Source organism: Lupinus angustifolius, chromosome LG11, assembly GCF_001865875.1.
Source record: "Lupinus angustifolius cultivar Tanjil chromosome LG11, LupAngTanjil_v1.0, whole genome shotgun sequence".
NCBI lineage: Eukaryota > Viridiplantae > Streptophyta > Magnoliopsida > Fabales > Fabaceae > Lupinus > Lupinus angustifolius.
In genome coordinates, this window is record NC_032019.1 from 11279466 (window position 1) to 11291793 (window position 12328).

Genomic DNA, 12328 nt, shown 5'->3' on the forward strand with positions numbered 1-12328 from the left:
ATATTTACCCCTAAAAAGTACATATATCAAAAACTAAACACAAATTAAATTAATTCCAATATTATTATGATATATTTGATTCAAGAATAAAATGGAAAATAATGCAAATAGAAACTTCACGGCCTTGAGAGTAATTCCCTTGAGCACATGGTTGAAAACATGTCATAATGCCCTCATAAAGTCTTCATGGCCATAATTGAATGTGGGTTAATGTGGATTCCTATCTTTAAATGGTCTTCACGACTAGCATAAGTATGAGCATAGGATTCTTGATTCTTCATGGTCAAGAAGTGTGTCAAATGAGCACACGACTAGCTCATGGTCTTGACTTGCATTGGATTCCCAAACATAGAGACTTTCCCAAATGTCCTTGAGCTGCACGGCTAGACAAGGCTCCCAACAGCTAGTCCACACACAAACAACCACATTTCCTCCATCATTTAATTATGATGGTTACACTTTAATGGCATTTTTACTCATGAATTACAAGGCAATTTATTGAAATTAAAATAATTAAAATATGTTGAAGATAATCAAATCCCACGTGGAAATGGTGTGCCAAAATTGCCCATGGGTCCCACGTGACTCATTGGACCAAAATTGGCCAACTTATGGTTGCGCCAAAGTTGCCACGCCCAGCTGGCCAGATTGTGCGCTCAGCGCCTGGCTCAGTGCTTGGCCACGCCCAACTAGCTTGTGTGCCATGCCCAGCCTGGTGCGTCCTGTCTCGGTCAGGCCTGGTCCTGCGCCCAGCGCCCTGATCAAGTCTGGTCCCTGTGCCTCGGTGAGGCATGGTCCTGCGCCCAGCGCCCTGATCAAGTTTGGTCCGTGTGCCTCGGTCAAACTTGGCTTAGTGCCTCAGTCAGGATTTGTCTCACGCCCAGTGCTCTGGTGCATACGCTTAGCGCCCTGGTGCTCCTGTTCAACATCCTGGTGCATCTGTCCAAACCATATGGCCCTACTCTTGGTCAGCTTAGTCATAAACTTGGTCTGGTCTAGTGCCTGCTTGGCTGGACAGCTTCTTGACCAAAGTCAGATTTTAGGTTTTGGGTTATCTTAAGGCATTTAAAGGACTTACCCAATGAAAGTTGGGTCACCCCATCTTGGCTCACATCAGACACTCAATAGACCGAAGAGGTCTCGGCTATTCAAAAAGTCATGTTTCTATGAAACAAAGTGTCTCAACTAAGATAAACTTTGAAAAACAAAGTATCCATGCATTTGAAAATAGTAATAATAAATCTAGGATACATAAACATCAGCCCAGATCTACATATTGTAAAAACCATGGACATACACCAAATACTTGCATAATTAGAAAATATGGTGTACCCTTAGGTCATTTTAGATGAGTTGAGAAAGGTACTAAATATGTAGGACCCAAAGAATATTGGGTACATAATAAAACTTAAATTGTTTTGCAGGAAAATTTCAGAGTCGCCTACAACTTATGGTACTTGGATAGCGGTTGCTCAAAGCACATGACAGGCGATATAAACAAGTTCTTTGTCCTCACTCCAATGGACAAAGGCTATGTCACATATGGTGATAACAAGGGAAAATACTTGGAGTTGGTAGAATTGGCAAGCCACAATCAACAACCATAGAAGGTGTAATATATGTTGAAGGAGTCAAGCACAATCTTATAAGCATAAGTCAATTATGTGACAAAGGCTTTCATGTGGCATTCTACCCAGATAAGTGCATCATCGAAAGTAAGAATTCTCAAAACTCTAAACTCATTGGTAAGAGGATAAATAATATATATATGATTGACATAGAATCCTCTTTACCAATAACATATTTAGCTGCTAATGATAATCATGATGCATGGCTTTGGCATAGGATAATTGCTCATATACATATGGACCATTTGAATAAAATCATTAAGAAAGATTTAGTTGTTGGTTTACCCAAAATGAAGTTTGTTAAAAACAAACTATGTAGTACTTGTCAAATGGGTAAACAAACAAAAACTTCTTTTAAACCTAAGCACATGGTTTCTTCCGATAGACCGTTGCAGTTACTACACATGGACTTATTTGGCCCATCAAGGACAAATGGTTATGGTGGTAACTACTATGCTCTTGTTATAGTAGATGATTTTTAATGAGGCATTCAAAGCCTTTAGCATTTATGCTAAAAGAGTCCAAAATGAAAAATCTCGGGAGAATTTCAAAACTCTTCTTTTGAAGAATTTTGTGATGATCTTGGCACCAGTCTGCTATATGAAGTGATCATGGGGGAGAATTTCAAAACTCTTCATTTGAAGAATTCTGTGATGCTCTTGGCATCAATCACAATTTTTATGCTCCTAGAACACCATAACAAAATGGTGTTGTAGAGAGAAAGAATCGATCTTTAAAAGAACTGGCTCATACAATGTTAAATGAAACTAACCTCCCAAAATATTTCTGGGATGATGCAGTAAGTACTGCATGTTATGTTTCATACCAAGTTCTTATAAGACCATTTCTCAAGAAAACCCTCTATGAATTCTTTAAAGGTAGAAAACCAAACATTTCTCATTTGCATGTATTTGGTTGTAAATGCTTTGTTTTAAATAATGGTAAGTATAACTTAGGCAATTTGATGCAAAATCTGATGAAGGTATCTTCCTAGGCTACTCTCTTACGAGTAAAGCTTATAGAGTTTTTAATAAAAGAACTCTAGTCATAGAAGAATCCATTCATGTATCTTTTGATGAAACCAAACTTGTGTTAAAGGATGGGTTAACTCTTGATAAAGAGGACTTGCCAAGTTCCATTTCCAATGAAAAGTCAATTATTGACTCTATAACTTAATCTGAGCATTTGAAAATGGATGATAATTTATACTCTCAAGAAGAGCATATTCATTCTGATTTACCAAAAGAATGGAGAACTCATGGAGATCATCCTATTGACAACATCATCGGTGATATTAGCAGGGGTATTACACTTGTTTAATGCTAGAATATGCATGTTTTAACATGGCCTTCGTCTCTCAAATAGAATCCTCCAAGATTGATGTTGCAATCAAGGATGAACACTGGATTCTTGCAATGCACGAAGAATTAAACCAGATTGAGAGAAATGATGTTTGGGAACTTGTTCCTAGACCTAAAAATAGGCATGTCATGGGAACTCGTTGGGTATTTCGAAATAAATCTGATGAAAATGGTATTATTGTTAGAAATCAAGCTAGACAAGTAGCCCAAGGATACAATCAGGAAGAAGGTATAGACTGTGATGAAACCTTCACTCTGGACGTAAAGAGTGCTTTTCTAAATGGATACATTCAAGAAGAAGTGTTTGTAGAACAACCTCCTGGTTTTGAAGATTACAAACATCTTTCTCATGTTTACAAATTAAAGAAAGCTCTTTATGGCTTGAAGCAAGCTCCATGTGCATGGTATGATCGTCTAACCAATTTTCTACTAGAAAAAGGATTCACCAAAGGGAAGGTCGACACTACACTCTTTAGAAAGAAAACAAATCATCATACTCTTCTTGTTCAAATTTATGTAGATGATATTATTTTTGGTTCTACTAATGAGCTTTTGTGTAGTGATTTTGGCAAAATGATGCAAGGAGAGTTTGAAATGTCCATGATGGGGATGTTGAATAACTTCATTGGATTACAAATCAAACAACTTGATAATGGAAATTTTGTAAGTCAATCCAAGTATTGCAGAAATTTGCTGAAAACATTTGATATGGATGACTGCAAGCCAATAGCTACTCCCATGGGATCTGGTACTTACACCAATACAGACGAAGCTGGAAAATGCATTGAAATATCAAAGTATCGAGGTATGATGGGATCTCTCTTATATTTAACTACCAGTAGACCTGGTATCATGTTTAGTGTATGTTTGTATACACGCTATCAATCTAAACCAAAAGAATCACACTTAGTCGATGTTAAGAGAATCATGAAGTATCTTAAAGGCACAACTAACGTTGGATTATGGTATCCAAAAGGAAGTAAATGTGATTTGGTTGGTTATTCGTATTTAAATTTTGCTTGATGCAAATCTGAGAGGAAAAGTACAAGTGGTACTTGTCATATTTTAGGAAATGCTTTAGTCTCTTGGTGTTGTAAGAAACAAGCATGTGTTGTCCTAAGCACTGCTAAAGCTGGAATATAGTAGCAGGTAGTTATTGTGCCCAAGTGTTGTGGCTTAAACAACAATTACGAGATTATGGCTTAAACTTAGGCTACACTCCTCTAAAATGTGACAATACTAGTGTTATAAACCTCACAAAGAATCTAGTTATGCATTCTAGAACCAAATACATAAATATAAGACATCACTTCCTTAGGGATCATGTCCAAAAGAAAGATGTGACTCTAGAACTCATTGATACTCATAACCAACTAGCAGATATTTTCACTAAACTCTTAGCTAAAGAACCTTTTTCAAAAATTAGACGTGAATTATGCATTCTTGATGAAGCTTACCTATCCTAACATGATTATATAATTATATGTGTGCTTCATTATGTTTATCTCATGCCTACTTGTACTTAAAAATGCTTATTTATGTTTAAAACTTTCAAATTTTGGGTTAAAAATCATTTTTATAGCATCGGCATGTGTAAAAATAAGTTTTTCTAGGGTTAGTAATTGATTACACTAGAGAGTAATCGATTACAGGGTTGAACAAGGAGTTTCAGTAATTGATTACTCAAATGTTGTAATCGATTACTAAAAGCTGTTGTTTGAAAATTTTAAAAAATTTAAAACCGAGTAACTGATTACTCTGTGTAGTTATATATGTGTTTTTTCTACATTTTTCAAAATATTTCAAACTCATCTTCTTCCTCAAATCGTGCTCAATCCCTAAAATCTTCATTTTTCATCTGTTTTTAGTGATTTTTGTGTCCATTCATATCACATTTTTAATTCTAAACACTTCCATACCATCAATTTTGTGTTTAGTGGACCAAATCAAAAAACCCCAAATCTCCAAAACTCAAAAACCTAAAAATTTCAAAAACCCAATCCATGGCATCCTCTTCAAGAACCAAGAAGCAACGCACTAATGTGACTCAAAAGAGGCAAGAGACTTCATCCTTGGAGTCTAACCCTCTAAGTTTAGCAAGGCTTCTTGCAAATGATGAACAACGCAAAGTGTTTGAGGAGCACTTTCATGGACGAACCATATTTACTCCAAAATACGGTAATGTAGGGAATTTTGAGTTTGAAGATTTTCTTTTTCCTTATCTTTTACGGCAACAAAACATTTTCGATTTTTGCTGTGAATCGAATGATATTTATCTTGAACTTGTTAGAGTATTTTACTGCAACATGAACTTTAGGAAAAATCGTCTTACTTCTTATGTGAGAGGAAAAGACATTGTTTTGTATTTAAAAACTTTTAGTTCAGTATGTTGTAATATACCCTATCAACGTAACATAACAGGTTTCGGTCTTGTTTATGAATGGGATAACTATAATCGAAAGGATTTCTACCATTCTCTATGTAGAATTTCCAAAGAGGAAATAGAAATGTGTAAGCAACAAGGCTTTACTGAGACTATTAAGAACAGAGATATCATATTTGTTAGACATCTCCAACTTGAAGACCGTTTGCTTAATTATTTTCTGAGCTATGTCATCTTACCAAAATTTTCAAACCATTCTCAAATAAGTGACATAGAACTTCAATTCATGTATGCTATGAAATTTAACATCAAAATAAATTGGACTCAAGTGATAATGAGACAAATGTGGATTGTTCGAGGAACTCAAAGTCCCTTGCCCTATGCAATCTTCATAACCAAAATTCTTGAACATTTCAGTGTTTCTACTATTAGTGAAACCAAGATCTCGCTTAACCTTCGTGAAAGCCATATTGATATGAACGTGATCCACAAAATGGGTTTCACCTTCAATCCTAATAATCGCACCTATAAGCATAGAACTGATAGACTGACTCCTCCTGCTCATCAATCAGAACCTGTCCCTCCTAACCCTCCTGAAACTCAACCTTTTGAGTTTCATGCTCAATCTTCCTTATCTGCTGCCATGCCTTCAAATCAAATGATTATGGATGAGTTGCTTTCTCTTCGAGGCTACATCACTAACCATATGGATGCTCTTGAAGCTAAAAATCAAAAAATCCAGATTGAACTTCATCGTCTCTCTTCTAAGATGAGTAGCATGGACATTGATGAAGATAACTCTAAGCCTGAATCTTAGATTATTTATCTTTGTTAGGATTTTCAGGTTGTAATCATTTCATATTTTCGGAAAAAATTTGTTTTATGTTGTTTTAATGTTGTTATTTGTGAACAAATATCTGAACATCTATGATTTATGATATGCATTGCGGTGTTTATTTTATATCTTATGAATATGTATGCAATATATATATATATATATATTGTGCTGGAAACTCTTGGATTTTGTATTTTTTGATGAAGTCAAAAATGGGAGAAAAGTTGGGAGAAGTGTATTTTCTGTCAAATTTCTTTCAGACACATAACTCCAAATGAAAGTGGGAGCATACAAAAAATGGGGGAGCATACTCAAGTCATCTTAACATATCTCAAAGTATGATGCTCTCAGAAAACTACATTGTTAAAGAAGATGTTGGTTTGTCATCATCAAAAAAAGGGAGATTTTGAAGAAGATATTTACTCCTGACCTTGACATGGTTTTGATTAAGACACCAATATCATCAAAAAGAAGAAAATGAAGAATACTTATGAAGACAAAGCTTCAAGACAAATTAGTCTAAGTCTAAATAGGTACTTCTATCATATACTCTTGAATCTAAGTAACAAGTTACATGAGTGAGAAAACCAATTATCCAACAAAAATTGTGCAGGGTAATCGATTATTGTATATGGGTAACAGGTTACCCAGTTCTGGCAAAGTTGGGTAATCGATTACTCAAGGTTGTAATTGATTACTCTAATTAAATTTTAAATGTCCAATTGGACATAAAAATTGGATAATTGATTACTGAAGTCTGTAATCGATTACTGAGAGTTATTGCACCAGTTTTCAGATTTCAAAATGAATGGTTTTCATCCCAAACGAAATGGTTTCATTCCAATCAATTCCTACACTTTCTAAGAGGTGTTATGGTTGGTTGAAAAGCCTATTTAAAGGCTTTGAAACTCGTGTACAACACACTTAACTCTTGATTTTGCAAAAAAAGGTGACCATAATTTTAAGACAACTAATTCACCCCCCCTCTCCCCCCCCCTCTTAGTTGTAATCTTAGTCTTACATAAGCAACTTGGGAGGTCGAGGAGGCCATAAGAGAATCTTATCCCTATTTGTTTTCTTAAGAGGTACGTTTAATTTTCAAGGATGAAAATCTTATAAGTGGGGGAGGATTGTAACACCGTGAAATTTCGATATATATTTTAATAATTATGTATTTTAACAAGAATTAATTTTAGAAATTAATTTGTAATGATTTAGGCTAAAACATAGTTGAGTGTTAGTCTTTTTTTGTGAATTCCTATTTTGTGGTAAATTATCGTAATTTTCTGTGACCAAAATTTTTTGAGTTGCTGTCGAGCCCAAATTCGGCCCAATATCGTGTTTTTGAGTTCCGTAGCTCGGAATCGAATTCTGATTGCGCTGTTGGCTTCAAAATATTATTTCGAGTCAAGATAAACGTCATGTTTTTCCATGACACATTTCTAAATATTTTTCAATCCAAATTTTGTGTTCCAAAGTTCTAACCATAAACCGAAATTGGAAGACTTTAATATCCAGTCGAGCATTAGCCGATAATACTTGGGCATGGTTTAATCGCGAATGTTTTGTCGAAGAAGTAAATTCACTTTCACAAGTGAAACTTGTTTGGCAAGCAAACAAAAATACTTATCTCTTACTCAAAACCCCTTAAATAATTCATCTACCCATTATACAATTTATTCTTTGAAAACCTTTGGTTCTCCTCTCCCTAAATCAGATTCATTGCCTTTAAAAGAGCCCGTCCAACTTGGAGAAACCCTTGGCATTTCTCTTCTTCTTCACTTTGATTCTCAAGAACTCCAAGGTAAGCTTTCATCTTTTGTTCTTCATCTTTTGTTTATACGCATGTTACGAACGTTTTCAACCGTTGAAAATTTCTAATAATCTTCCTAACTCTTGTTATACTCAAGAACTCAAAAAATGGGTTTTCGTGAATTTAGAAATTATTGTTTTGAAACAATGAAATCTTGTTGTTCATGGGGTTGTTTTAGTGTTTGAAAATATGTAGGATGTTGATTTTGATGAAAGGAGATGATGATGAAATCAAGGCTATCTTTATTTTGATCATGAGATCAACCCTTGTAAAGAAGGTGTTGAAATGATCATGAACACAATAGGAATCTGAATGAGACTTTCGAGGATAAAGGATGGTTCAAGAATATGAATCTTGGACCAGATGGGTGAAACTCTCGGATGTTCTTAAAATAGATTAACATGATGTCTTTACCTTAAAGTTAGCAGGTAAATGATGTCTTTTGTGTTTATTTTTTAGGCGTTCGAAGTTGAACAATCTACCCATTCACGTAAAGGAGATCAACCGTGCTACAACCCAAGGTGAGGGAGAATACATCGTGACATAGTGGCGTCCGAATATGACGCCCGAATCTCCCAACTACCTCAAAAGTTGGGAGTTATATTTATTTTTGTTAGAAACCCGCACTTAACCAAATGATTGTGTGTATGGATTAAGTATGGATGGTTTCTTAAGTTGTATGCCCTATGATAGTTTAAAATATCAAGTATTGTGGTAGTTATCCATGAAGGAACACCAATCGAGAAACTAAAACATCTGAGATTTTTGGTCTGGTGGCCCAAAAGGGCGAGGAAGTAGTCTAGGCTACTGGACACCCCTTGCATGGGCGAGCCACTCTCGCTTGAGTGAGTGGTTCTCGCCTGGGCGAGGGTCGGGCAGTGTGTTTCGCTTGTTCTGGGCAATTTTGGTTGCATGGGTGACAGTATCTCGCCCAAGCGAGACCTAAAGGGTGATTTTGACCAGTTTTTGGTGGATTTTTTGCTTGAGCGATAGTCATTCGCTTGGGTGAGAGACATGCAATGTTTTTTATTACTTTTGATTGGTTAATTGCTTAGAAAATAACCCTAACTTGGGTGAGAAGTATATTTAATAATTGGGAGAGATCATGGCTCGAACGAGGAGCCCAATGCTCAAATCAATGAACTTATACAGTTACCTATGTTCTTGCGTGGTATTCGGTCAAGGATTTCGACGATGATGTCATGAGCAAGGCGATACCTAACAAGGATTACATGATACCACTCAGCAAGGTCGTCTGACCGTAAGAGACTTGGCCATGTGGCCCTCTAGGATAATTCAGCTATGGTTCATAGTGGTAGGGATGTTATTCGTATATTACATGATAACGTAAGATCAGGTCCCACAAGAAGCAATCCTTTGTGAGATGTCTTAGGATGGACCGATCGATATAAAAGAATAATTAAAAGATTTAATCAACTAACCTCGATTAGTGTGCATACTCATTATGAATAACAAAGTAGTGGAAAGGAAATTTATGGGAGACGAACGAGCCCCGCAATGTTGAGATGGATGGCGATGGCAGTGATTTGTCAGAAAAGTCTTAAGGGAGAGTCTAGGTGAGATGAGTCCCTTGTATTCTTGGATGGGGTATTCTGTTGGATTGGATAGTTCTCACAGTGCAAACTATATGATCTCTGACAACCCCTCTTTGCAATCAGGATCAATGAGAGGGATGCCCAGAAAGTGTTTGATACGACATTGTCCTGAAATGGATAGTTCTTCAGAACAGATCGATCATATATCCTTGTGAGGAATAATTTTTGGTATGTTCAAATCGGCTTGTTATGGGACTTGTACTACTCTTGGTTATTTTAGAATAGTTTATTGGGAGGATATTGGTGTAAGGATGGTTAAAATAAATATAGCATTCATACATTGAGCTTATGGATATTGATTTCATATAGTTTGAGATATAATATCATTCATCATTTGCATTTATGTATGTGAAATATATTGTGTATATTAGGTGTGTCTATCTGGATGTGATATTTTGTGTAATTCCATGCCGTCAATGAATAATATTCATTAGATGTCTTACTCCCCTTTCTTTTTGCTTGTCTTCGGTTCGCGTTCTCGTTCAAATGGACCGTACTGCAAGGATTCGAAGCTACCAATTCTCAATGTCCCAGGAGGGGACATGGATCAGTGACGGATATCGATACACCTACATAGGCCCTTGTGCCTTAGAGCTGGAGATGGTTTGTGATGGCTCTACGATGCGCTTCCCTTCACATCATGCGGACTTGGAGGCTTCTTTCACCTTACCTGCTCGAAGACTAGCACCGGCTGCACCATCCATTCAGTCTGTGATTCCTCACGGACCCACTGCTACAGGGCCATCTACAAGGAGACGGAGTTGAGACGACATGCTCAATTCCCCACTAGGGAGGAGAGCTGCTCGACGGACGCTGCCCGATCTTCAGGCAGATGTGGGGGCATGAAGTAGGTCGTAGGGTGCGTCCAATGACCCAGAAGAAGAGATGGAGGCTGAAGAGGAGGAGTTGGAATCCGAAGAGGAGGATTGTGTGGAGTTAGTTTGTATAGAGGACTCCATTGAGGTGGTAGACCTCTTCGCCGATTCTGAGGCGGAGGAGGACCAAAGCGAGTGCCTTAGTGCACCCATGAACACCGGAGCTAGACACTAGTAGCCATTTCCATTTCTATTTCGCTCTTGAGATGGGTATTTGTGTAGGGTACTTTTAATGTGTTGACTTCTACCTCCTTTGACTAACCGGGGAGCCTCCAGGACAAGGGGTTAAAAGCACCTATTGTATATGTTTTCAGTGAGACAAAGATTACATTTCTGCCTTTCGTTTTGTATAAACATTTTCCGTCATTTTCAATAATGAATTATTCCACAATATATTAAGTGGCTTTTGGTTACCATTAGGTAACGATTGTTGTCTTTTCCGCAATTTAGGTTACTTAACGTGATGTCCCGAAAAGGAATCAAATGTAAATGGAGGAGTTTTACATTACAAAGAAAATCCACTAGAACCAGGTCTGCTCCATCTCATTTGAAAGACTTTCATTGTAGTCTCATGAGTTCCATTGATTTTCTTTCATCTCTAGGTATTACACACCCTCTTTCTAAAGTTTTAGACTATCACAAATTATCCCCTAAAAATTGCATTATGCATTGTCTATAATCATTAATAATGTGCCCAAGACCTTTAAACAAGCTAGCAAATACAAGCATTAGATTAAGGCTATGGAAGATGAGCTAGATGCTCTTGCCTTGAATATCACTTGGACTATTGTTGATCTTCCACCAGATAAAACTGCCATAGAGGCTAAATGGGTTTACAAAATTAAGTATAACTCAGATGAGAGCTTAGAGAGATACAAGGACAGATTGGTGACCAAAGGATATACTCAAATAGAAGGCTTAGATTACTTTGACACATTTGCCCCTGTTGTCAAATTAACCGTTGTTAGGCTCCTTCTTGCCATTGCATCCTCACAGGATTGGCTATTACATCAATTGGATGTAAATAATGCATTTCTTCATGGTGATATTCATGAAGAAGTTTACATGGAATTTCCACCTAGTGTGATTCCTCCTAAACTAAATCAAGTTTGTAGATTACATAAGCCTCTTTATGGCTTAAAACATGCCAGCAGACAATGGTACACTATGTTATCATCCACCCTCTTTGATCTTAACTACAAGTAATATCCTCATGATCATTCTTTCTTTACCAAGAAGAATGAAATTAAGTATATTATCCTTCTGGTTTATGTAGATTATCTCATTCTATGAGGAAATTGATCACACTAAGATCCCTTATGTTAAAAGCAATTTGGATAAGCTTTTTAAAATAAAGGACCTTGGACCTTTAAAATAATTTCTAGGCTTGGCAAGTTCTAGATCTCATTAAGGGATTAGTCTTTGCCAAGGAAAATATGCTCTTGACATCTTATCTGACACTGGCTTTCTCTCTTCAAAACTTTTTTTCACTCCCATGGTCAAAACAACAAGGCTCCATTAAAATGATGAGGAGCCTTACCATGATCATGCACTTTATAGGAGACTAGTTGGAGATTGTTATACATAACAAACATTAGGCATGATATAATCTATGTTGTCCAGCAGCTTAGTCAATTCATGACTAATCCAACTCAACTCATTACAAAGCATTAACAAGGTGGTGAGGTATGTCAAATATTCATTGATCAAGGCTTGTTCTACCCTGTTAACTCCATTATGCAGCTTAAAGCTTTCTCTGATTCTGATTGAGGTGCTTGTATAGACTCTAGAAAATCTATGTCTGGTTATTGTATGTT